Source organism: Miniopterus schreibersii (assembly GCF_964146895.1).
Source record: "Miniopterus schreibersii genome assembly, chromosome: 2".
NCBI classification, from domain to species: Eukaryota; Metazoa; Chordata; class Mammalia; order Chiroptera; family Miniopteridae; genus Miniopterus; species Miniopterus schreibersii.
The window spans coordinates 123,039,500-123,062,081 of NC_138102.1; the positions used below are offsets into that span (position 1 = coordinate 123,039,500).

The 22,582-nt window shown below is 41.4% G+C and overlaps 1 long non-coding RNA gene across 1 annotated transcript; it reads right to left on the bottom strand.

The window, feature by feature from the left end:
• Nucleotides 1-82: 82 nt before the first annotated feature.
• On the bottom strand, nucleotides 83-22,523 carry LOC308553704. The gene is made up of 4 exons (XR_013998268.1): nucleotides 22,366-22,523; nucleotides 16,830-16,896; nucleotides 16,111-16,347; nucleotides 83-1,591 (listed from the first exon to the last, which is right to left on the bottom strand). It is a non-coding gene; the product is annotated as an uncharacterized lncRNA (long non-coding RNA).
• Between the last annotated feature and the right edge of the window lie 59 nt (nucleotides 22,524-22,582).

The window sequence follows — 22,582 nt, forward strand, 5'->3', positions numbered from 1 at the left end:
TGAAATAAGTAAAATGAATTTAATTTTGACAGAAATCTGTTTTTCTATGATGCCTTGTAGAGAATCCATATAGTAACAAAGAAAATCTGCATTCATTACTGCCCACATAACATATAACCTTTTCTTGAGATTTATTATAATGCATCCTTTTTTCCTATGAGAATATTTTGCTTAGATAAAGATTTGAATATATGTTTATCTGTAGGTATTTAAAAGCTTTTATTATTTTTAAATAAACCACTATGATCTTTTACAAGTACAGTATACAAGTAATCCATGATCATGATAGCGAATTTAGAAAAATCAAAGAAACAAAGAAGAAAACCACACATAATTCTATCTGCCCAAAATAAATTTTGGTGCTTATTCTGCCAGATGTGTTTACATTCATTCATTCATTCAGCATATTTTTATTGAGTCTGTGCCAGGAACTATTCTAGACTTTGAGGGTACAGCATGACTAAATCAGACAAAAATCGATGTTCTTGGCGAGCTCAGTTATGTAAGAAAAACATACATTTTTAAAACCAAAATGTTACTATTTTTCACATTGTTTGTAATTGGCTTTTTCTATATGGTCTTTTTTTTAACTAGCCCCTTCACCCTGGCCCATTTGGCTCAGTGGTTAGAGCTTCGGCTCTCATACTGAAGAGTCCAGGATCCAGTTCCAGCCAAGGGAACATACCTCGGTTGCTGGGTCGATCCCTGGCCCCAGTAAGGGTGCGTGCAGGAGGCAAACAGTTAATGTGTCTCTCCCCCATTGATGTTTCTCTCTGTCTCTCTCTCCCTTCCACTCTCTCTGAAAAGCAATGGAAAAAATATCCTCAGGTGAGGATTAAAAACATAATATTAATAAAAATAAAAATAAACGATCTCCCTCATATTGTCAGGCTTTTGTAGTTTCCCGGTGGTCTTGACTGAACTGAGAGATAAGATGAGCACTGATTGCTACTTAGCTGACAGTCCAGTGTGACTCCTAGTTCCACAGCTTGATGCTGTGATCAGAATGCTGTGAATTTTTTAGACCACAACAGGCTACGTAGGGAATTGAAGAGAGCAGTCTACCTTGTTTCAGTTATCTATTGCTACCTAAAGTGTTCCCTTAAAACTTAGGGCTTAATTCTGAAGGTTTTCTCAGCTCTGAGGAACAATTCTCAGAGTTTTTTACTCACGCAGTCTGACAGTTTTTGGAACTGGAGTCATCTCAAAGGCTTCTTCATTTACATGGCCCACTGATTCTGCCTATTGGCTGGAATGTCAGCCAAAGTCATCATCTGGACCACCTACAAAGAACACCCCTGTGTGGCCTGGGCATTCTCACAACATGGTGGTTAAGTTTACAGATAAAGCATCCTCCAAATCAGAAACTATGTACCCTTTTATGACTCAGCCTTGGAAGTCACATTGGACTTCCACCACAGCAACAGGCTCATTGGATTCCAGGAGAGAAAACATATGCACCTCTTGATAGAAGGACTATCAGCCTCACATCGTAAGGTGGTGACCATCTTTGGGAAATGCCACGTATTTCAGCCTCCTTCCACCTTTAATCTGTGTGGTTCAAATCAGGGACAGCAAACTTCTGGGGCTACTGTAAGATTAAGGGGAAAATTCTATTACTATCAATCCTTTCTAAAATAATGTCTCAAAGATTCAGTTTAGTGAAAAAGAACTGATAATGAAATAACCAACTATTCTAATTTTTCCTATATTAATCCCATGGATTCACACTTAAAAAGTATTAGTTGATGATAGAACAATTTGATCAGGTTCTTTCCCTTCAATTTGCAAGACCCTCCTTGAGAAAGTGGCACATAGTCCTATGTATGAAGCATGAGAAGAACCATTGACTAATTTTGGCATCCAAGGCTACTAAAGTTATCATGTAGGTTGATCAGTGTTTAAATGTAACATTAAGAAGGCCGTTAAGTGAGTTCCAGACATCTGTGGGATCTCTATGTACATCACTGGGAAGGAGTAAACACATTAAAAAGCTAGATAAGAATTCAGAGGAATTATTTAATATATACTCGCTGAAACAAATCAATAATTTATTCTTTAATTTCAGCACTTGAGCACGTATGATATATATATGGTACAAACAAGTACTTAGTACTCACAGTAAATTAGCTATTTAGGCCAATATATATACACATTAATATTATATACATAGAAAGTATAATTATACATTATATATAGTTACATATAATATACATATAATATATAGTAATATTAACATGATTGATACTACATCATTTTAACAGCATAAGTAAAATTGTATTACAGTCAATACCATTACGAAGAAGGGTTCTATGGAGCAGATATACAAACATCACAGCATACCCACAACATCGGGATGCTGCTGATCTGATCACAGCACATTCTACCTGTTGTACAGAAAATACTTTTTCACGTCTCTCTTTTTAAAAAGTTACTTTACAGGTTCATAATTGTTTTCTGTAGAAAGGAGCATACTCTCAAGCTGATACGGCAGCTGAAAGTCACACAAAGACATGTAGGACAAATTTCTTTTGTTCCGACTTCAAAGAAGCGCTCACTTCTTCCTCCATTGTATTAGTTTCTCAAATCCTCACTCCAGCATTTAATATAAAGAAGGAAGCATCTCCCTCTTTCTGAGTTCAACCCTTTCTTCTTGTAAAATTCACCACAAAGCGAATAAATGCTGTTTCTTTCACACCTGCTTGCTAACCATGAGTTCATTAACATACAATTCTGGTTTTAGAATGACTACCAGTTTCGGATGACATCGTGCATAAATTGATAAAGTCAACCTAAGAAATCTGAGATTCCTCTGCGTGATGGGCTTGACTTTGTTAATATGTCATTTCCTTTAAGAGCAGTAAAAAAAAAAAAAGTGAAACAGACCGAAGGCTATCACAGATGAGCAAAGGGAAGTCCTGTTTTGTTCTCTGTTTCTGAGGCTTTGGTTTGGTTTTGGTTTTGGTCTTGCTGCAGGAAAGGAAAGCTTTCCCTAGTGTCCGGGGCCTGCTCACCAGTACCATGCTGGAAAAAAGATGGCCCTGGCAAAACCCCATTTTCCTGAAATCACAGCTTTTTCTCCCCACTACTAAAGGTAATTTAGGGAACTCACACCATCCAGGTATTTTCCAGAAAATTCAGTTTGCTTCACTGAATCATATACAATGCTTAAACAGGGAGAGGAAACGGTGGAAAGTGTTCTCCTTTTCCTCAGAATGGACTCATTGCCTGCACCGGTCCAGGAATGGGGATCAGACACACTTGTGAGCTTTCTCAGGCCTTTACTGGAGTTTTGTTTTGTACTTTATAAGTTGGAATCTTAAATAATCTAGAACTATATAGCTTACATAGCTTGAATTTTTGTCTTAACTTTTGACATAGTCACTAACATAGTGTTTCAACTGTTTTTCTCAAAATACTGCAAATGTGTAAACTACAGTATATAATTTTTATTTGTGAACCACTACTCTTTTTTAAGTCTTATACACATGATCTTAAGCCTTTGTAGATCAACGATGTATAAGGGTCTAGCAGTAAAAAGTTATCATCCCACTTGATGATACAAAATCATGGAGGAGAAAAAACAATAGTTATGATTGTCTGATTCATTCCCAGTTTTCAAAATTTGTCATAAGAACCAAGGTTTCATTTCATAGGCACACCCCCTACTGGCTATAGGGGCTCAAACAATGTCACCAGGACCTGGGGGCTCAAACAATGTCACCAGGAACTGTTACCTTTCCTTATATTTCAGCCCTGTTCACCTATGTTTTGGCTTCATTTCCACATTCAAATCCAATGGTACAAGAACAGTGTTTCTGCCTGGCCAGCGTGGCTCAGTGGTTGAGCATCGACCTATGAACCAGGAGGTGATGATTCAATTCCTGGTCAGGGGACATGCCCAGGTTGAGGGCTTAACCCCCAGTAGGGGGTGTGCAGTAGGCAGCTGATCAATGACTCATCATTGATGTTTCTCTCTCTCTTTCCCTCTCCCTTCCTCTTTCAGAAATCAATAAAAACATATTTTAAATAAAACAAAAAGAAAACAGTGTTTTTATTCTTCCAACAAATATTATCCTGGGCTGACTCTGATTAGCCCAAAAGAGGTCATATGCACATTCCCTCAATTAACCTTGGCCAGGGGACTGTGGTGCTCTGATTGGCCAGGCAAGTCACATGCTCACTGATAGAGTTAGGGGTGGAACCAATTCCAGGAGAAGCCTGTGCATTGAATGTGGGGAAGAGAGGGTCCCCAGAAGGAATTGGGGATGCCTTAACTTTTGACGATGAGGGAGAATGGGCATTGGCAGCCAAGGCACTCTAGCCACCATCCACTACAATGCCCCATGTGATCCAGGCTCTCTGTCCCCTCCTATTCCATCCAGGAGACAAATATGGCAACCAAAACTTCACTAAAAGCAATTTCTATCCTTAATGATCCCTCTCAAAAATCATCCAAGGGGATTCAATTCATAGCCTACAGACACACATCTTGATCTTCTCTTTCCCTTCCCTCTCACTCTCATAATCCATGTTGTCCCAGTGCCTCTCTGCGCACCCTATTACCCACTTTCAACCAAAATTCCTCCCAACCCTACTCACATCCCTGCTGTCCTTCCTTCATTTATTGTGCCCAAGTCCCTTTGTCTGGGCCTACTTTTCCATGATCTCTGGTACTTTTCTTCCCCAGTGTAGACCTTGTTGGCTTATCTGTATCCTAAGTTTTCTCTCCACTGATTACTGAAACTTGCATAATAAAGTTCTAAAGTTCCCTTAAAAGGCGGCAGTGGGAGGGACCAAATGGCTACAAAAGATTGGACTATCTTAACCTGAAGAGATGAATAATACTGTATAAATGCTCATAATGTCTTTCTTCCATCTTGCTATCCAAATAATCATTCCCCATAGTGTATAATTTTAAAATGTGATAAGAATTTGGGCGTGGGGGAGGGGGGACGGTGGCAGACTTTTGAATTCAGATCTGAGGGGTGAATAGGAATGAATTAAGTGAGGGGTTCGGCAGGTGAGAGCACATTCTGGGAAGTGGAAGCATCACTGGCCAAGACCCTGAGCCGGGAGGACAGGAGGGACTGTAAAGAAGCAGGTGTCTTCAGAAGGAGGGGAGCATGACAGGATGAGGCCCAGGGGAAGGTCAGGTAATCCTCAAGCCGAGGGCTGCAAAGGAGCGAACACCAACGACCAAATGAGGGAGTTTGGCCCAAAAGATCTGCAGAGTTCGAGTCTTAGAAGAAAAGTCCTTCTAACAGTGTTCCTAAGCCTCGTGAGAAAGAATCCCTTTCAAACGCTCCACGCCTGGCTGTTCCCCTACAGCGACCTGAATTATGTAAGTGCTCTGTGGAGAGAGAAGCGAAAAGGGCCTTCAGCACAGTGTCTCTTGGCTGAACTTATGAGGCATCTTTCCGTGATATGCTTGTTAGAAAAGAGCCTCTGCCAAGATCATTTTGCTGTTATAACCTTGATTAGTTCAAGTTTCTAATCTTTCACAGCACAACTTTTTGAGAAAAGTGTAATGCTGATAGATCAAAGTTGACTTGTTTATTTTTCAAAGAATATGGACCCAAAAAAACCTTGTTTATTTGCCCAAGTGTTTACTGATATGGTTGGGTTTAAATTCATCATCTTGCAATTTTTTTCTTTCTGTTTCACCCATCTGTTCTTTGTTCTGATTTTAAAATATTTTTCTGTGTTTTTTTTTTTCAGTTGAGTATTTTTATGATTTCACTTTATTTCCTTTGATGGCTTGTTAGCTATAACTGTTTTGTTTTGTTTTAGTGGTTGCTTTAGGGTTTATAGTGGGCATCCTTTATTACAGTCAACTTTCAAGTGATAATATACCACTTCATATAGAGTGTAAAAACCCTGCAGTAGTACACTTCCTTTCCCACCTCCAGGCCTTGGTGCTATTATTGTCATGCATTTTACTTCTATAGTAGTCCCCCCTTATCCACAGGGGATACACTCACTCCAAACCCCCCAGTGGATGTCTGAAACTGCAGATAGTACTGAACCCTAAATATGATTTTTCCCTTTTCTAACTATGCTAAAGTTTAACTTATAAATTAGGCACAAAAAGAGATTAACAAGAATAACTAAAAATAAAATAGGACAATTATAACAATATACTGTCATAAAAGTTATGTGAATGTAGCATTATTAAGTAAAATAAAGGTTACTTGAACACAAGCGCTGTGCTACCAAGACAGTTGATCTGATAACTGAGTCAGCTACTAAGTGACTAATGGGTGGGCAGTGTCCACAGGGTAGATATGCTGAACAAAGGGACCATTCATGTCCTGGGTGGGACTGAGCAGGACAGCACAAGATTTCATCACATTACTCAGAATGGCATGCAATTTAAAACTTATGAATTTTTTATTTCTGGAATTTTCCTTTTAATATTTTCAGACTATAGTGGACTGCAGGTAACTGAAACTATGAAAAGCAAAACTGCAGATAAGAGGGGGGTGCTGTGCATACATTATAAACCCCAAAGAAAATTGTATATACAACCCAATACATTGTATATGTTGCGTTTTTTTCTTGTTAATTATCATTTTCCAGATTTTAAAAATAAGAGAAGAAAGTATTTTGTATTTACCTATCTATGTACTATTTCTAGTGCTCTTTATTCCTTTAAGTAGCTCCAGATTTCTTTCTAGAATCTGCCTGAAAGACTTTGGAAATTTTCTTTTGGTTTAAGTCTGCTGTGATGAATTCTTTTAGTTTTTATGTGACTGAAAGAAACTTTACTTAACCTTCATTTTCAAAAGCTATTTTTCACTTGTTTTTGAGTTCTAGGGTGACAGATTTATTTCTTTCAGTACTTTAAAGATATTGTGCCACTGTCTTGTGGGTTGCACTGTTTCCCACAAGAAATTTGCTGTCATTTTTACCTCCCCCCTCCTCCATCTGCGTTTACTATGACATTTTTCCCTCTGACTGCTTTTAAGATTTCTCATTATTACTTGTTTTAAGCAATTTGACTATGATGTGCCTTGGTGTACTTTTAATGTTTCTTGTTCTTAGAGTTTGTTGAATTTCTTGGATTTATAGAATTATAGTTTTTATGAAATTTGGAAAATTTCTGGTCATTATTTTTCGAAATATTTTTTGCCCCTCTCAGAGACTGTAAACATATGTACTAGGTCATCTGAAGTTGTCCCACACCTCACTAATTCTGTACTCATTTTTTTCTTTTTTTCTTCTGAGTTTAATTTTAGATAGTTTCTGTTGCTATGTCTTAAAGTTATTTAACTTTTTATCCTATTGAGTCTAACAGATTGCAATGTTCACCTTAGATATTATATCTCTTATCTCTAGAAGTTCAGTTTGGGTGTTTAAAATATTTTCCATGTCTCGGAGAGAAACAAGATGTCGGCGTAGGTAGCAGCTGCACCCGCCGCCTCCCGCAACCACATCAAAATCACAACTAAAATACAGAACCACCGTCACTCAGAGCCTCCTGAGATCTGGCTGCACAGAAGCCCCACAACCAGGGAGCTGAAGGAGCAACGAGACTGGGAGGAGGGGCGGAGACACGGGCGGATCGGGGCTGAATCGGGGCTGGATTGCGGAGATGCGGCCGCGGGCCCACACCCGGTGCTGCAGTTGAAACCCGGGAGGGAATCTCGGGGGCGAAGGTTTCCCGGAGGAGTGAGGGGTCCCAGCCCCACAGCAGGCCCCCAGCCCAGGGCTCCATGGCCAGGAAGAGACGTCCCCACAACTCCGGGCTGTGAAACCAGCGGGGACTGTCCCTGAGGGTCGCGGAGGCGGCGGGAGCCCCAGCAGCTCCTCTAAAGGGCCCGGCACGGACTCACTCGGACGCTCCCTCTGAGCCCAGCGCCGGGCAGCGGCCTGAAAGGACCCGGGACACTCGGGGAGGAACTAACCTGCCTGAGATCCGGGCGAGAGCTGGAGGGCGGCTTCCTCCCAGGCAGAAGGGCTGGCAGAGGCCAGGGCTCCTGTGGCGAGTCCTCCCCGCACACAGCCGGCAGGCAGGCGCCATGTTTGAATCGCCAGCACCTGACTCTCACCTTTGGCCCCGCCCCGTGATTCCCGAGGCCCCGCCCCTCCCCACCTGCAGCTCATCCAGGCCATTTCCAGGGGCTTTTCTGTGCAAGTGGCCTCTCGAGCCTCATGCTTAGGACTTTCCTAAAATCTCTCAAACAGGCAGCAGCGGGCCCCATACAGCTTGATAAGTGGCCCCAGGCCTGGCACTAGCGGCAGCCTGCACTGGCTCATAGCTTGGCCTCTCCTGGACACCTCCAAGCCCAGCACAAGTAGCAGCCAAATGCGGTTTGCTGAGTAGCTCATGCTGGGTGGCCCTGGGCAAGGCACTGGCACAGGCTGACTGTGCACCTCCCCGGAAGCCCCCAGAGACAGTGCATCTCATGGTCAGACTCGACCACACTGGATTACAACCCTACCACAGCCACGAGTGACACTCAAGGGGCTCACTTGGTGAACACCAAAGCCCCACTGAAGTAAATCCTGCTCCATAGGGGTGTCTCCAGCACAGCAGCTCTCTGGCTGTAGTTGCAGCTGGTCCTCACAGCTGATTGGCCTGGGGGTCAGTTCCTCCCAGGGACGCCAACAGCAACCAAGGCTCAGCTACAACAGGACAGTGCACACAGCCCACACAGGGGAGCACCTAGAAGGCCCAGCTCAGGTGACTAGGGAGGCTGAGCCACTGGACCCTACAGGACACCTACTACACAAAGCCACTCTACAAATTCCAGAAGACATAGCAGCTCTACCTAATGCATAGAAACAAACACCTGGGAGCAGCCAAAATGTGGAGGCAAAGAAACATGCCACAAAGGAAAGAACAGAAGAAATCTCTAGAAAAGGAACTAAATGAAATAGATCCAAGCAAGCTAACAGATAGAGAGTTCGGAACAATGGTTATAAGGATGTTTAAGCAGATTGTTAGGGAAATAACTGAGAAAATCGATAACATAATAAAGCACCAATTTGAAATGAAGGCTACAGGAACTGAAATGAAGAAGAATTTACAGGGAATCAACAGTAGAGTAGAGGACACTGAGAATCAAATCAGCAGTTTGGAACATGAGGAAACAAAAAACACCCAACCAGAAGAGCAAAAACAAAAAAGAATCCAGAAATATGAAAATAGCATAAGGAGCCTCTGGGACAACTTCAAGAGGCCCAACATTTGTATTATTGGGGTGCCAGAAGGGTAAGAAAGAGACCAAGGAATTGAAAACCTATTAGAAAAAATAATGACAGAAAACTTCCCCTACCTGGGGAAAGAAATAGACTTACAAGTCCAGGAAGCACAGAGGGTCCCAAACAAGAGGAACCCAAAGAGGCCCACAGCAAAGCTATCATTTAGAATTGAAGGTCAGATAAAGAGCTTCTCAGACAAGGCAAAGCTAAAGGAGTTCATCACCACCAGACCAGCACTACAGGAAAAGTTGAAGGGTCTTCTTTAAGAAGAAGCTAATGAACAAAAGAATCTGACGAACTAAATAGATCCAGAGACATTGACGCATGCAACAGATGATCATATTTCAGAGGAAAGAGGGAAGGGGGGTGGAGGGTGGGAAGAGATTAACGAAAGAAGTTATATGCATAACCCATAGACACAGTTAATAACGGGCTGAAGGCCTGGGAAGGGGGTAGGAGGGAAATGGAGGGGATCAACTGGGTGAAAAAATGGGATACCTGTAATACTCTCAACAATAAAGATAAATTTAAAAAGTAAAAAAATATATATATATTTTTTCCATGTCTCTATTTAACATGCTCAAGTATTTCTCTACTTTAACATATGAACTTATGGAATATAGTTATAACTGTTTGAATGTCCTTATTTATTAATTTTACTATCTGTGTCATTTCTTGATCTGTTCTATTGATTGGTTTTTCTCCTTATTATGGATTGCGTTTTCCCACTTTTTTGCATGCCTGGTAATTGTTGATTAGATACCAGTCATTGTAAATTTTCCTATTAATATTCTAGAGCTTAGTACTAGGATTCAGTTATGCTATTAGGAAATAGTCTGATTCTCTCAAGACTTGCTTTTAAGCTTTATTAGTCAGAACCAGAGCAGCTTTTAGTTGAGGGACAACTTTGTGTCACTACTGAGGCAATACCCCCTGAGTATTCTACTAATACTCTGTGAATTAGAAGGTTCTTCCTTTCAGGTTGCTGGGAGCACAATCATCCCAGCCCTGTGTGAGCTCTAGGTATTGTTTCCTCTGCTGCATTTGGGTAGATCTTAACACTGCTTCAGGTAGTTTCTTCATACTCATGCTCTGATCAGTACTCAGCTGAAGACTTGAGGGGGACTCTCTGTAGATCTCTGGATCTTTCTCTCTCCGTAGCTTTCTCTTATCTAGTACTATGCCCTGAAAATTCTAGTCACCTTGGTCTCCTTGGACTCCCAACTCCATCATCTTAACTCAAAAAGATGGCCAGACCTTGCCTGGGATCCCTCCCTCTGACTTCAACCTGGAAACCCTCTCTAGGCAGTAAGCTGGAGCAGTCATAGGAGTCATTTCATTTGTTTTCCATTTCACAGAGATGACTCTTCCAAGCTGCCTGATGTCCAATGTCTGAGAACCATTGTTTCATATATTTTGCCCAGTTTTTCAGGTGTTTCAGGTAGGGGGATAAATCCTATCCCTGTTAACCCTTCTGAGCTGAAAGCAGAAGTCTTACACTGTGTTAAAAAGATGGTTCTCAAACTTCAGAATGCACAGAAATTAACTGGCAGGCTTGTTAAAACACAGATAGCTAGGCCCTCCCCTAGAATTTCTAAGTAAGTAAGTATGAGAATTTGAATTTTTTTTTTAAGTAGCTCTTTTAAAATATATTGATTGATTGATTGATTGATTTTAGAGAGAAAGGAAGGGAGAGGGAGAGAGAGAGAAACATCAGTGTGAGAGAGATACATTGATCTGTTGCCTCCCATATGAGCCCTGACCTGGGATCGAACCCTAAGCCTGGGTATGTGCCCTGAACAGGAATTGAACCAGTGACTTTTTGGTGCACCAGATGATGCTCAACCAACTCAGCTACACCAGCCAGGGTGAGGATTTGCATTTCTAACAAGTTCTGAGATGATGCTAATGCCTCTGGCACAGGAACCACACTTTGAGAACCACTGTGTGAAACTATTTCATTAAGAATATCTCGGATGATGTTCACCTGCGAACCAGCAATACAGCGGGAACTACACTGATAATTAAGACAAAACCTGTCAGTCATAGAAACATAATCATAAGTACTACTTATATATACTACTTATACATTGTTCTTGAATCCATTGGGAGACACATACAATAAGAACTAAAAAGCTATTCATGCCCTTTTATCTACTGATGCTTTGTGAAATGTTTTTATAGTCGAATAGGATCAGGAACCTGTAATATGTCAATGCATTTTGTGAATCCTCTAAAAGAAAGACAGAATATGAAGTGCTTCCCAAACTTATTTGACCACAGAACCATTTTATTTTGTAAAACACCTATTGGCAACTTGAGGAACCCTAATGCTCCTTCGAAGCCAGTTTGGAAAATACTAGAACAGACCCTTGGCATTTGTAAGTTTACCATTTTCAATGTTAGCTTTTTTGTCAGAAGAAACTCGATTGCTGTAGTCATTTGTGATTCTGCTAGAGCAAGATGGAGTTTGGGGAGTGAGTCACTCAGCAAATGAATGAGCCCCGACCGCTGCCCACAGTACACACCCTAATGTGGTTTTCTAGTCTGCTGCTCATCTTGCAGTAGCTTTTGTAGTGATAAAAATTTGTTGGATTCGTAAAAATGGCCCTGAAAAGACTGCCAGCTGTTCGTTTTGGTGATGGAAACAAATTAAAAGAAAAAAAAGGAGTTGGAGGCGAAGGTGGAGGTGATATTAAAAGGTGGTGGTGGGGGGTCTTGGCAAGAAAATAGAAGTTTGGGGATAAATTTTTAAGGTGGTCTCCTAAATTTGGCAGGGACTTGGATATAGGCAAATGAGCTCACCCTGTAATCTACATGGTAACCATAAAAGTGATTCATTGCCCTGGTCAGTGTGGCTCTGCTGGTTTAGCGTGGCCCCAAGCACCAAAAGGTTTGGCTTCCCGTCAGGGCACATGCAGGTTTGACCCCCAGTAGGGGGCGTGCAGGAAGCAGCCAATCTATGACTGACTCTCATCAGTGTCTCTCTCTCTCTCTCTCTCTCTCTCCCTCCCCCTTCCTCTCTCTCTAAAATCAATAAAAACATAGTTTTAAATAAGTGATTCATGAACTGTTTTAGTGAGTGACAAAATTTAGCAAGATAAGACATTACACATGCAATTGTTGGCTGAAATGTAACTCATGAGAAGGTCAGAGCCTGGGCATGTGTTTCTGTGAAACCACAGGAGGTGAAGACACTCATACAGTAAATAAAGTTTGAGTCCAGAATTGATTGATTGATTGATTTTTAATGTATCTTTATTGATTTCAGAGAGAGGAAGGGAGAGAGAAAGAGAGAGAAAGAAACATCAAGGTTGTGAGAGTCATTGATGGGCTGCCTCCTGCACCCCCCACCCCCCACGGGGGATTGAGTCCGAAACCCAGGCATGTGCCCTGACCAGGAATCAAACCTCGATCTCCTGGATCATAGGTCGATGCTCAACCACCGAGCCAAGCCAGCAGGGCTAGAATTTAAAGAGGAACCTTTCTTTGCATGTTATGATGTTAATAATGGAGGTTTGGCCTTTGCTGACCACATTCCAAGGAAATGGAATATGTTTCATCCTAAGCTAAAGACCTCACAGAATAAGCTGAGAAATAAAGTTCATGTCTCAGGATGTGCAGAAAACTGTAGCGGGAAAAATGTGCTGCTAATCACTGCGATTCTTTTACAAGAACCTAAACTCAGGTTCTATCACCCCTTTCACACTTTGCTTAGAAACTTTCTTCCATAATTTGACAAATTCCACCAGCATCTACTAAGTGCCAGGTGGTATGATAGTTTCAGGGATTTTAAATGTAAGGAAGCCAGTGACCTGCCTGCAGGGAGCTCACAGCAGTCACCTGATTCACCTCCTGTTCTCTCACGGGTGGAGGGCTTGCAGCCTGCCTGACTGATCTGTAGCCATGTCTCAATGTCCCCTAATAAAATGTCAGCTCCATTTATAACAGGTATTTGATCTGTCTTGCTCATCTTTGTATTGTGGGATACATATTTATTGATTAAAAGAATATTCCTTTTAATAAAGTTTGAAAACAACCTAGATATTTAAAAATAGGGGAATGGCTAAGCAAAGGTTGACACAATGAAATACTAGGCAGCAATAAAAATAACAATTAACTTATTAATTTATTAACTGCACAAACTGGCCACTGACAAAAATCCCACCTATTTGTGTGACTTCATTGAGACTTATTACCTGAATGAGCAGATGAAATCCACCAAGGAATTGGGTGACCATGCAACCAACCAACTTGTGCAAGATGTGGGTCCCTGCATATAACATGACAGGCACACCCTAGAAGACAGTGATGATGAAAGCTAAGCCTTGGGCTGGCTTCCCAGAGCCAAGGGGGTGACTTCCCTGGTTATTAAGGCAGTGTATGCATGTTGGGGTTACCTTTACCTTTTCTATAAACTATACCAAAACACCTGCTTAAATTCCTTCCTTTGTATCATTTTTTTCAAATAAAGTAACTTGGGACCCATCCACCCTCTCTTACCCCCATGAAACAAGAATTAAATAATGTCAAGAGGGGGGAAAAAAGAATGATATCAAATGTATTAGTTATCTAAAGTACCCTGGATGTTGCCTTCTCTAGGTCTGCACTCCAATTAGTCCCTGTCTTTGGAATTATTTTCCCCGGCCTATATCTGTTGACTTCTTACCTCTTTAATGCTCAGTTGAAGCACCACATCCTCCATAAAGTATCATGAAGGCTTCCACGTCCCTCCATCCTCCGAATTAACCTACTAGGAGGTGCTGGTAATTCTTACCCATATGGCTCTAGGTTTATCTTCAGTGTTTACAGATGGACTTCCAGCTGCTAGTAGCAGCATGCCTTTGGTTGAGACCCTCCTCTAAACCTAAGAAGGATGCTCTGCCCACGATGGAGAAGAAACTCCCTCTAGAAAAGCCTCTACTCCAAGACAGATGGAAATTGGTTGTTTTGGTCTGCTCAGGCTGTCATAATAAAATCTCATAGCCTGGGTGGCTTCAACCACAGACATTTATTTCTCATAGTTTTGGAGGCTAGGAAGTCTGAAATCAATGTGCAGGCTGCTTCTCTTCCTGGCGAGGCTGTCTTCCTGGTTTGCAGACAATGCTATAGTCTTCTTGCTATGTCTCCTTTATGTGAGGAACAGAGTATGCTCCTTGGTATCTTTTCTTATAAGAGCACTAATCCTATCATGAGGACCCCACCCTCATGACCTCATCTAAACCTAATCACCTCCCAAAGGCCCTGTCTCCCAATATCTGAACACTGGGGGTTAGCACTTCAACATATGAATTTGAGGGAAGACAACATTCAGTTCATAACATTTGTGAATAAGCATCTCAGCTCCTTTGCTCCTTGGATGTTGTAACTCTGAGGTTGTATCCTTATTATTTCCCTGTTTCCCCATGGGATTTGGCTGCTGTTGCCCACAGTGATGCCTGGCTTGATAATGTATCTTATGTCAGCCACCTTTTCTAATTGGTTTCACTTCTCCACTCAACTTCCTTCCTAGATGTTCCAAAGAAAACTCCTTGTCCTTACATCCTTGTATCAGGGCCTGTTCTCCATCTGGGTTCCTGGGTTCCCATATTGTAATGTGTCTCACATTATGCTCTTTATTGCAGGGTTTTGGCTCTTGTAACTAAACTGTAAACTCTTTGAGAACAGAAATCTCTTTAAATGCTGTATCCCCCAAAGCCTAACAAAGTACCTTGCATATAGCAGGTGCCTTTAAAAACTAGATTAATTAACTATATTAATCAAATTGAGGGTTTTTATCAGAAAAGTACTATAGAAATCTAACAAAATCAGTTCAAAGCATTCTCTGGGGCACTAAAAATCAAATTATTTAAGCAATGTTTTTATGAATCATAATTATTGACTTAGAAATCTCATAAGCTGTTCCAAGTTCAAAATAAGTCTTCAAGTTTAAGCAACAGATTGAATATATTTTAACATTTTATGGTTCAAAAGAATCAGCACTCATTGAGGGAATTCGAGGGGACAAGATTTGAATTGAGTCCATATTTCTTAACAGAGCATTCAAAGAACCACATGGTCTAACCCTCACCTCCCTTTCCAGATTTACCTTTCATTTTGTTTACCATTGTTGTCTGTACAGTTGTATGATCTTCATACAAATAATTTGTAGTTCAAATTTATCTTTTCTTGTGAACAAAACTACATAATATCACAGATCTCACTTCATAAGAAAAATTATCATTAAAATGGGCAATGAAAGACAATGAGGAAAAAAAATCAATTCCTCCAGGTAATGTTTCTTCAGACCTCACTTTTGTTTCCCTGTCATTGTTATATTACCTATGAATCTTCAGTAAGAAATTCATTCAAATATCTAGAAATTTGATAACACAATCTCAATTGGAATAATGATTTACATGCCTTCAAAGCTATTTCCAAGGTCTAATTCTGTGGACTGTATCTTGAAGACCGATATGTACAAGACACACATCTCTATGTCATGTAGAATCACAGAAACAGAAACAATACGCATCATTCTTTTAAGAAATTATACAGGTAATACCCATTCATTGTAGAAATGTCAGTCAATACAGCGAAACAAAAGCATATAATTATACTTCTGATCAAAGCAAAACTACTTACATTTTAGTGTATACCCTTTCAGACTTTTTTGTATAGTATTTTATATACATATACGAAAGGACTCATGGTGTGAATACATTCACCCCCCTCTTTTTGCACTCAGCAATGTAACACAGTGTGGCAGACACTACACACGGGCTCACTTAACACCCAGTCACTCTCTGACAGGCCTCCTGTCCTTCAGAGGCTAGAAAGCTAAACATTCCCAAGGCTCCCATGCAGCTTCGGTTCTACATGTACCTGCATCTCCCCCAAGTCCTAAAGGAAGATACATACCCTGAGGCAGATTTGGAAGACATGTGAGTAATGTGAGGCGCTAGCCATGGTCAGGGACAGCATGTCTTCTGGTAGCTGAAGTAGAAAGTCCTCTCTTGGGCTCTAGCATTATGGATGCTGAGAGGCAGGCATGGGCAGGAATGGGGCTCCTGTAAAACTGTACAGCACTGGGGTCAGACATTGATCCTGGCTCTACAGCACCATCTGCTTCCCTGCTCCTCTCAGAAATCCAGTTATCTGCAACCAAGAACCCTGATGAATATATGTGAACACCTTCCCATGTCAAAAAATACATGACTACATGTATTCAGTAATGAAAAAGAGCCTGAGATTTAGATCCAGACTGGATTTGAGTCCCAGTTCTGCCACTTACTTAGCTAAATGGCTGAGGGACAAGTTACTCAATTTCTATGAGTCTCACTTTACTCATCTGTACAATGGGGGGGGGGGGGGGAAAGTAATGACCTTACAAGGCTGTTGTTTGAACCAGAAATAAATATTCCCATACGGTCTGACATGCAAGGAACATTCAATAAATAGTTATTGATGTTAGGCTGCAATATATGCTGTTGGCTTGAAGAATAGCTCTTCTTCACTTACAATTTTATGGCTGACTTTGGACAGGAGAGTAAGATCCCTCCAGGGTAACCCAATGGCCTTTCACAGAGGACTCAGATGGTTTTGCAAGTCCATGCAAACATATATATTTAAGCTCATACCCAGCCATTAGCAGGTCCGTGGAGTTTGGTTTGGCTGTAGCTCTCCAAGTCTCCTATTGAAGTGAACCTAGGAAAAAATAAATCAAAAGCTTGAGTCTTTTAACACATGACATTATTTAAGAATTAGGAATGGGAATTAGGTATTCCCACAGTCTTTTTGGAACAGTGTTAAGTCAATAACGTTTAAAGTAAAATCTAAGTCAGCTGTCCTTATAAACATATAAATATAGAATTTATAGGAGCTATTATTTTTTCTTAAAGTATTAACCTTTTTTCTATAGCTCAACACTTTTCTTATGAGGTGAAAGCTACAGAAAATGACAGTTTTTGTTTTCTTTTACAAGAAAAGGTTCATTTTACAAACGAATTTAATTCCATATGTGAGGATTACGCAAAAATCCTGGCAGGCATATGCCATAAATAATTAAGTGTCTATCAATTATAGCATTGTGCATTGTTTCCAAAATCCTGTTAACCTTCCTTACATCACCTCCCAGAGATGCATTATATATATGATGTTTTAAGTGGAAATTTTTATGAGGTTTTTCTCTGGAGCTTTGTTCAACCCAAATGCTAATTTTTAAATCCCCAATTAGTCTAATTTTCTACTTAGTCTTTTTCTAAACATAGGGAAATGATCAAAATTGTTTGATAAGTCCTATTGCAAATTCTAAAATTTTTCTGGGAATTTGGTAAAATATATATATATATACATATTTTGATAATCTGTAGCAAGAAAAATATTCTGTGTAAAAGTTAGAATATGTATATTTTATTTTCTTGGAACTGTCTGGTGTTTCTTATTACAAATGAGATAATGAAAAATATGGACAATGTGCCTTTCATATGCTGTTTTTCATATTAGTTTTTAGGGGGAAGAAATAAGTTTTCTAGGGTTGTGGCTTTGAGAACTTATTCCCATTTATCATCAGAACAGTGTTAAGACAGAAATTAACATTTGTGTGAAACTTCAGAAGTGTAACTTTTCTTAGAAAATTCTATTCAGTTATTTAATGTTGCTCCATAACTGAGAGGTCGAGTAGGGTAAGGACTGAAAAATGGTAATTGGTTTGGTAATTAGGAGCTTTCTGGTGACCACAGTGAGAGGCTCTAAGTGTGAGCCAGAACTGGAGTCATTTCAAGGCTTAACTAGACTGTAGAGACTCCTTCCAAGCTCTGTCTTGATTTTGTTGGCAGAAGGCTTCAACTCCCCTGGGGCTGGAGACCTGTTTCTCACCATGTGGGCCCTCCACAGGCCACTTGAGTGTCCTTCTGACATGGCAGCTGACTTCCCCAGAGCAAGTGATCCAAGAGAAAGAGGGGGAGAGACAGATAGACAGACAGACAGACACACACACACACACACACACACACACACACACACACAGAGGAAGAGAGAAAGAGACAGAGAGAAGGAGAGAGAGACAGAAACATCAGTGATGAGAGAGTCATTGATCAGCTGCCTCCTGCACACTCCCTGCTGGGAATTGAGCCCAAAACCCAGGTATGTGCCCTGCCCAGGAATCGAACCGTGATCTCCTGCATCATAGATCTATGTTCAACTGCTGAGCCACACCAACTGGGCAAAGGGAGAAGAATTAAAGTCCACCTGATGAAGGGAAGAGTATAAAAAACTTGTGGACATAGTTTTAAACAACCACAGTCAGTTGGGAGTCCTAATTGCAAGTAACAGAAAATCCATCTCAAAACTATGGGAATTCACTAACTTCCAAATGAATAGATCCTGCAGGTAGACAAACTTCGTGAGGAGTTTGTTCAGAGCTCTGGTTCCATTTCTCTGTCCTCTCTGTGTTGAATCATCCTCAGGCTGGCTTCCTATCAGCAAAAATGCCTGTAGCAACCCCAGGCCTCGTATATGCACACAGAACCTTCCAGAACAGGGGAGCATGGCTCCAGCTCTGCACCCAGAAGAGTTCAGAGACTCACACTGATTGAATGGACTTAGATTACATGACACTCCCCAATCTAGACCAGGGGTTGGAGGCCTTGGTTGGTTCCAGTGCCCCCACCCCTAAAACAGGGCTGCGGAGGTACCTCCCTGACCCCATAGGGACCCCAAACAAAAACCTGGGCCTCTGGAAAAAGAGGAATGAATGCTGAAGAGGCAATCATGAATATCTACCACAAAAGTCAGGGAAGTTTTTGTCAGCTTTTTTTTTTTTTTTAATATAGGGTAGACAGCATTTTTGTAACCTAAAAGGAAGGAAGGAGTGGAAACAGAGAAACTGAAAAGTATGGGAATAAAATCAAGAATGCCAAAGAAATGGATCAAAGGCACAGGCAGAGTAAATATTCTTATATATATATGATTTTATTGATTTCAAAGAGAGGAAGGGAGAGGGAGAGAGAGAGAGAAACATCAATGATGAGAGAGTCATTGGTTGACTGCCTCCTGCACCCTACTGGGGGTGGAGTCCGCAGCCGGGCATGCCTGGCCTGGAATCAAACTGCAGCCTCCTGGATCATAGGCTGATGCTCAACCACTGAGCCACAACGGCTGGGCAGAGTGGATATTCTTGGTAAGGAGTTGGAGATCAGCCACGGCAAGTGTAAACAGGGGAGAGAATGTGAGTGCTTAAAGGCAATATGGGAGGCTGAGGAAATGTTCGCTGGTGGCTGGGGATGCCAATGAAGAAGGAAGAAAAGTGACATAGGTCATTTAAGGGGCTGACGTAAGGTAGATGGAATAGATTATCTTGGAGGTTAACATATTTTTTCCATACCTGTAAAGCTAGAAAAAGTGTGCTGTAAGAAGGAAGCATAAGCAGAGCTAGAAAAGCTAGAGAGTTAGTTAAAAAGGAAACATAAATAAGGCTGTAGCAGGAGATAGCACTGAAGGGAAATAGTAATCATTGGAGGAAAAAAGGTTATATATAAAGCAATTTATAAGAAAGTGGGAGTTTAAAGCAAGTGTGTTTTCTTTCTTTCTTTTTTTTTTTTTTAAAGCAACTATGACAAATATCAAGAATAAAATACTCGAATCTACCTTTCAGATTTTAAGAATATATAACCTGCATTACTCTTTTCTCTGCATATATAACCTGCACATATAACCTGCATTACTCTTTTCTCAGAGTATTAGGGTTGAGTATAAGTAATTTTTAACTCCCACCACTGCTGCTAAGTCTTGGCTAAGAAATGAGGTGGAATAGCTGCTTGTTTTTTTTTATTATAAACTGTGTAGATTAGCAAAGTGAGAATTTATTTTTTCCTTTATTTTACATATACAAAAAAATTCCTCTCCTCCATAGCCTAGCTGGCTTCTAGGAAGGAATCCTTGCCCTAAAATAAAATAAAGAGGCCTTTTGTTTATATTCACACTCATCTGGTTCAGGGTTTTGTTACGAAAAAATAGCATGAAACAAAAATATTAAAAATATTTTAAGAATCTGAACTTGGAGCACAAAGTCATGAAGAAAGGCAACCTTGGTTCACCTTGCCTTAGGTCAGTGGCCTTGACAAAGGACTTTGAAATTAGTTAATGGCTTCCAGAGAATGAAGGAGCTGTTACAAGTACAATGTGCATTTCTTGGGAAAAAGAAACATCCTGCTGGACACATTTAACCTTCAATTTTGCCTTTTATAAGGTTGAGTCAAACAGACTGGGACCACATGGATTTACTAAGGGGATATTCTTGTCCATGGGGGCAAATTTCTCCCACCAGCTCTTTCCCAGGCACACAATTTACTTTCTTCCGGAAGGCTCTTAATTGCTTTTGGAAAGCGCTTAATACCTTAATACCAAGCCTTTAGCGGCAACGTAAGATGAATGCTCAGCGAAACACTCTATTTCTTTCTCAAGGCAGAAAAGGACATCAAGATATCCTTGCTTAACATAACAACATCATCTGTTGAGTATTTACCATGTGCCAGGTAAACGCTTCCCATTTTACAGACATCGTCTGATCTAATCCTCCCAGTGTGTGCCCTAGAACCACTGTACAGATAAGGAAGCATGCGCAAATAAGTCCGGCATTGGCCAAGCTCACAGAGCTAGTAGGTGGCAGAGTCGTATGTTGAAACCATGTCTGTTTAATTACAAAGCCCACACTTTTTCTTTTGCACCACTCTGCCTAAACAAACAGAATTTAACATTTATAACAAAGAGAGTCAACAGTTTAAAGAAATGTTTAAAAAAAAGGGAAATAAAATACTTAAAGGATGTTGATACTTAAATACAAATAGTTATTCAAAATCGAATGTACATTATCTCCACACTTCCTGTAAAACATACTAAGACAAATACATATAGGAACAGATAGCAGAAATACGTTCAGGTTAGAAGCAAGCCCAACTTCAAATGACAGGATATGGCCATGGAATTTAGGGACAAGAAGGCCCTGTCTGAAAGCTATGGGTCAGGTCTTGGAGGCATCAAGAAGAACCCAAGGGTAGAAGAGAAAGGGCAATGGTTTGCTGAAAACCAGCTCAGCCGTGAAGTTCGTGGAAACAGTTTTATTCAGGAGAAATATTACATGAACTTATTCAAGAAAAAATAAGTACTATAAGCAGCAAAGCTAATGTAGATTCTGAAGGACAAACTTTTCATGTCAGTTCCAGAGGCCAGGTCACTTTTACATGAGCTGATATCATGAAAATACAGATTGCCCATATTTAGAAAAGCTCACAGCAGGCAGGAACACTTCCAGACTCCTGCCACAATATCAGGAGATGTCAATCACCACGATGTTTTTGCACCGTGCTTGGTAGACACAGAGTAAGGCTGCTATTATAATGAATTTATCCTGGATTGGCCCCAGCATATGAAATAAAACAGTATTATTCTAAGTCTGCTCTGCATTTTGTCATGCAGATGTACCAGGGCAGTGGTTCCCAACCAACGCCTTCTGCCCCCTCCCAGGAGGGCATTGGCAGGTCTTCTCAGATGTGCTACAATGGGAAGGGAGGGCTGGTGTTGGCTGCTAGTGGGTGGGGGCATCCCACAAAGCACAGACCAGGCCCCCGCAACAAAGAATTACCCCAAAACATCAACAGTGTGGAGGCTGACAAGCCCTGGACCAGAGGGGGCGACTGTATTTGTGGCTTGAGGGATAGGTTTATTCACTGCCTCTTTTGAGCCCCCCACTCTCCCAAATATCAGTTCTCAGGGATCACCACTTCTGACACAGAGGTCATGGGAAGGTCTAGAAGGAGCCAGAGAGAGACCAGCATTTTTGTTGGTTCTTTTCATTTAAAACAACAAATCATCCTGTGGCTCAGGTAGTAGGTTCCCTCGGCTGTCACCGGCTTCCCTGGACTTTTCTGCAACCAACAAACCTAACCCTGGTCCCTTTGGGACACCCCCTTCTGGCTGGGTTTAGCTTACTTCTCCTCAGCAGCCCGTGTAGCTGCGTCCTCGCGGTGGGAAAAGCAAAACGCTTGGGGAATGAGGCGTTTTCCTAACGTCATTTATTTAGTCTAGAGGAGAAATTCTGCTCTTTAGGAACAGGCAGGCTGCGGGTTCCCAGGAGCTGGAAACCGAACCAGAGGAAATGCGTCCACTGGGGAGGCTCACCACGTTGCTTTTACTTATAAGGATAAGTCCGGGAAGGGGGGGGGAGCCCCGAGGCGGCCGAGCCTCCGCGACCTCGGGCTGTCGCTCCGGGAGACCCGGCCCCGCGGCGGGGAGGCGCCGGGCGGCGGGGCCCTTCCGACGGCGCCGTCCCGCGGCCTGCCCGCCTCCGTCCCAGCTCCCGAGCGCGTCGGGGAACTCTCGGGTCGCCGGGGGGCAG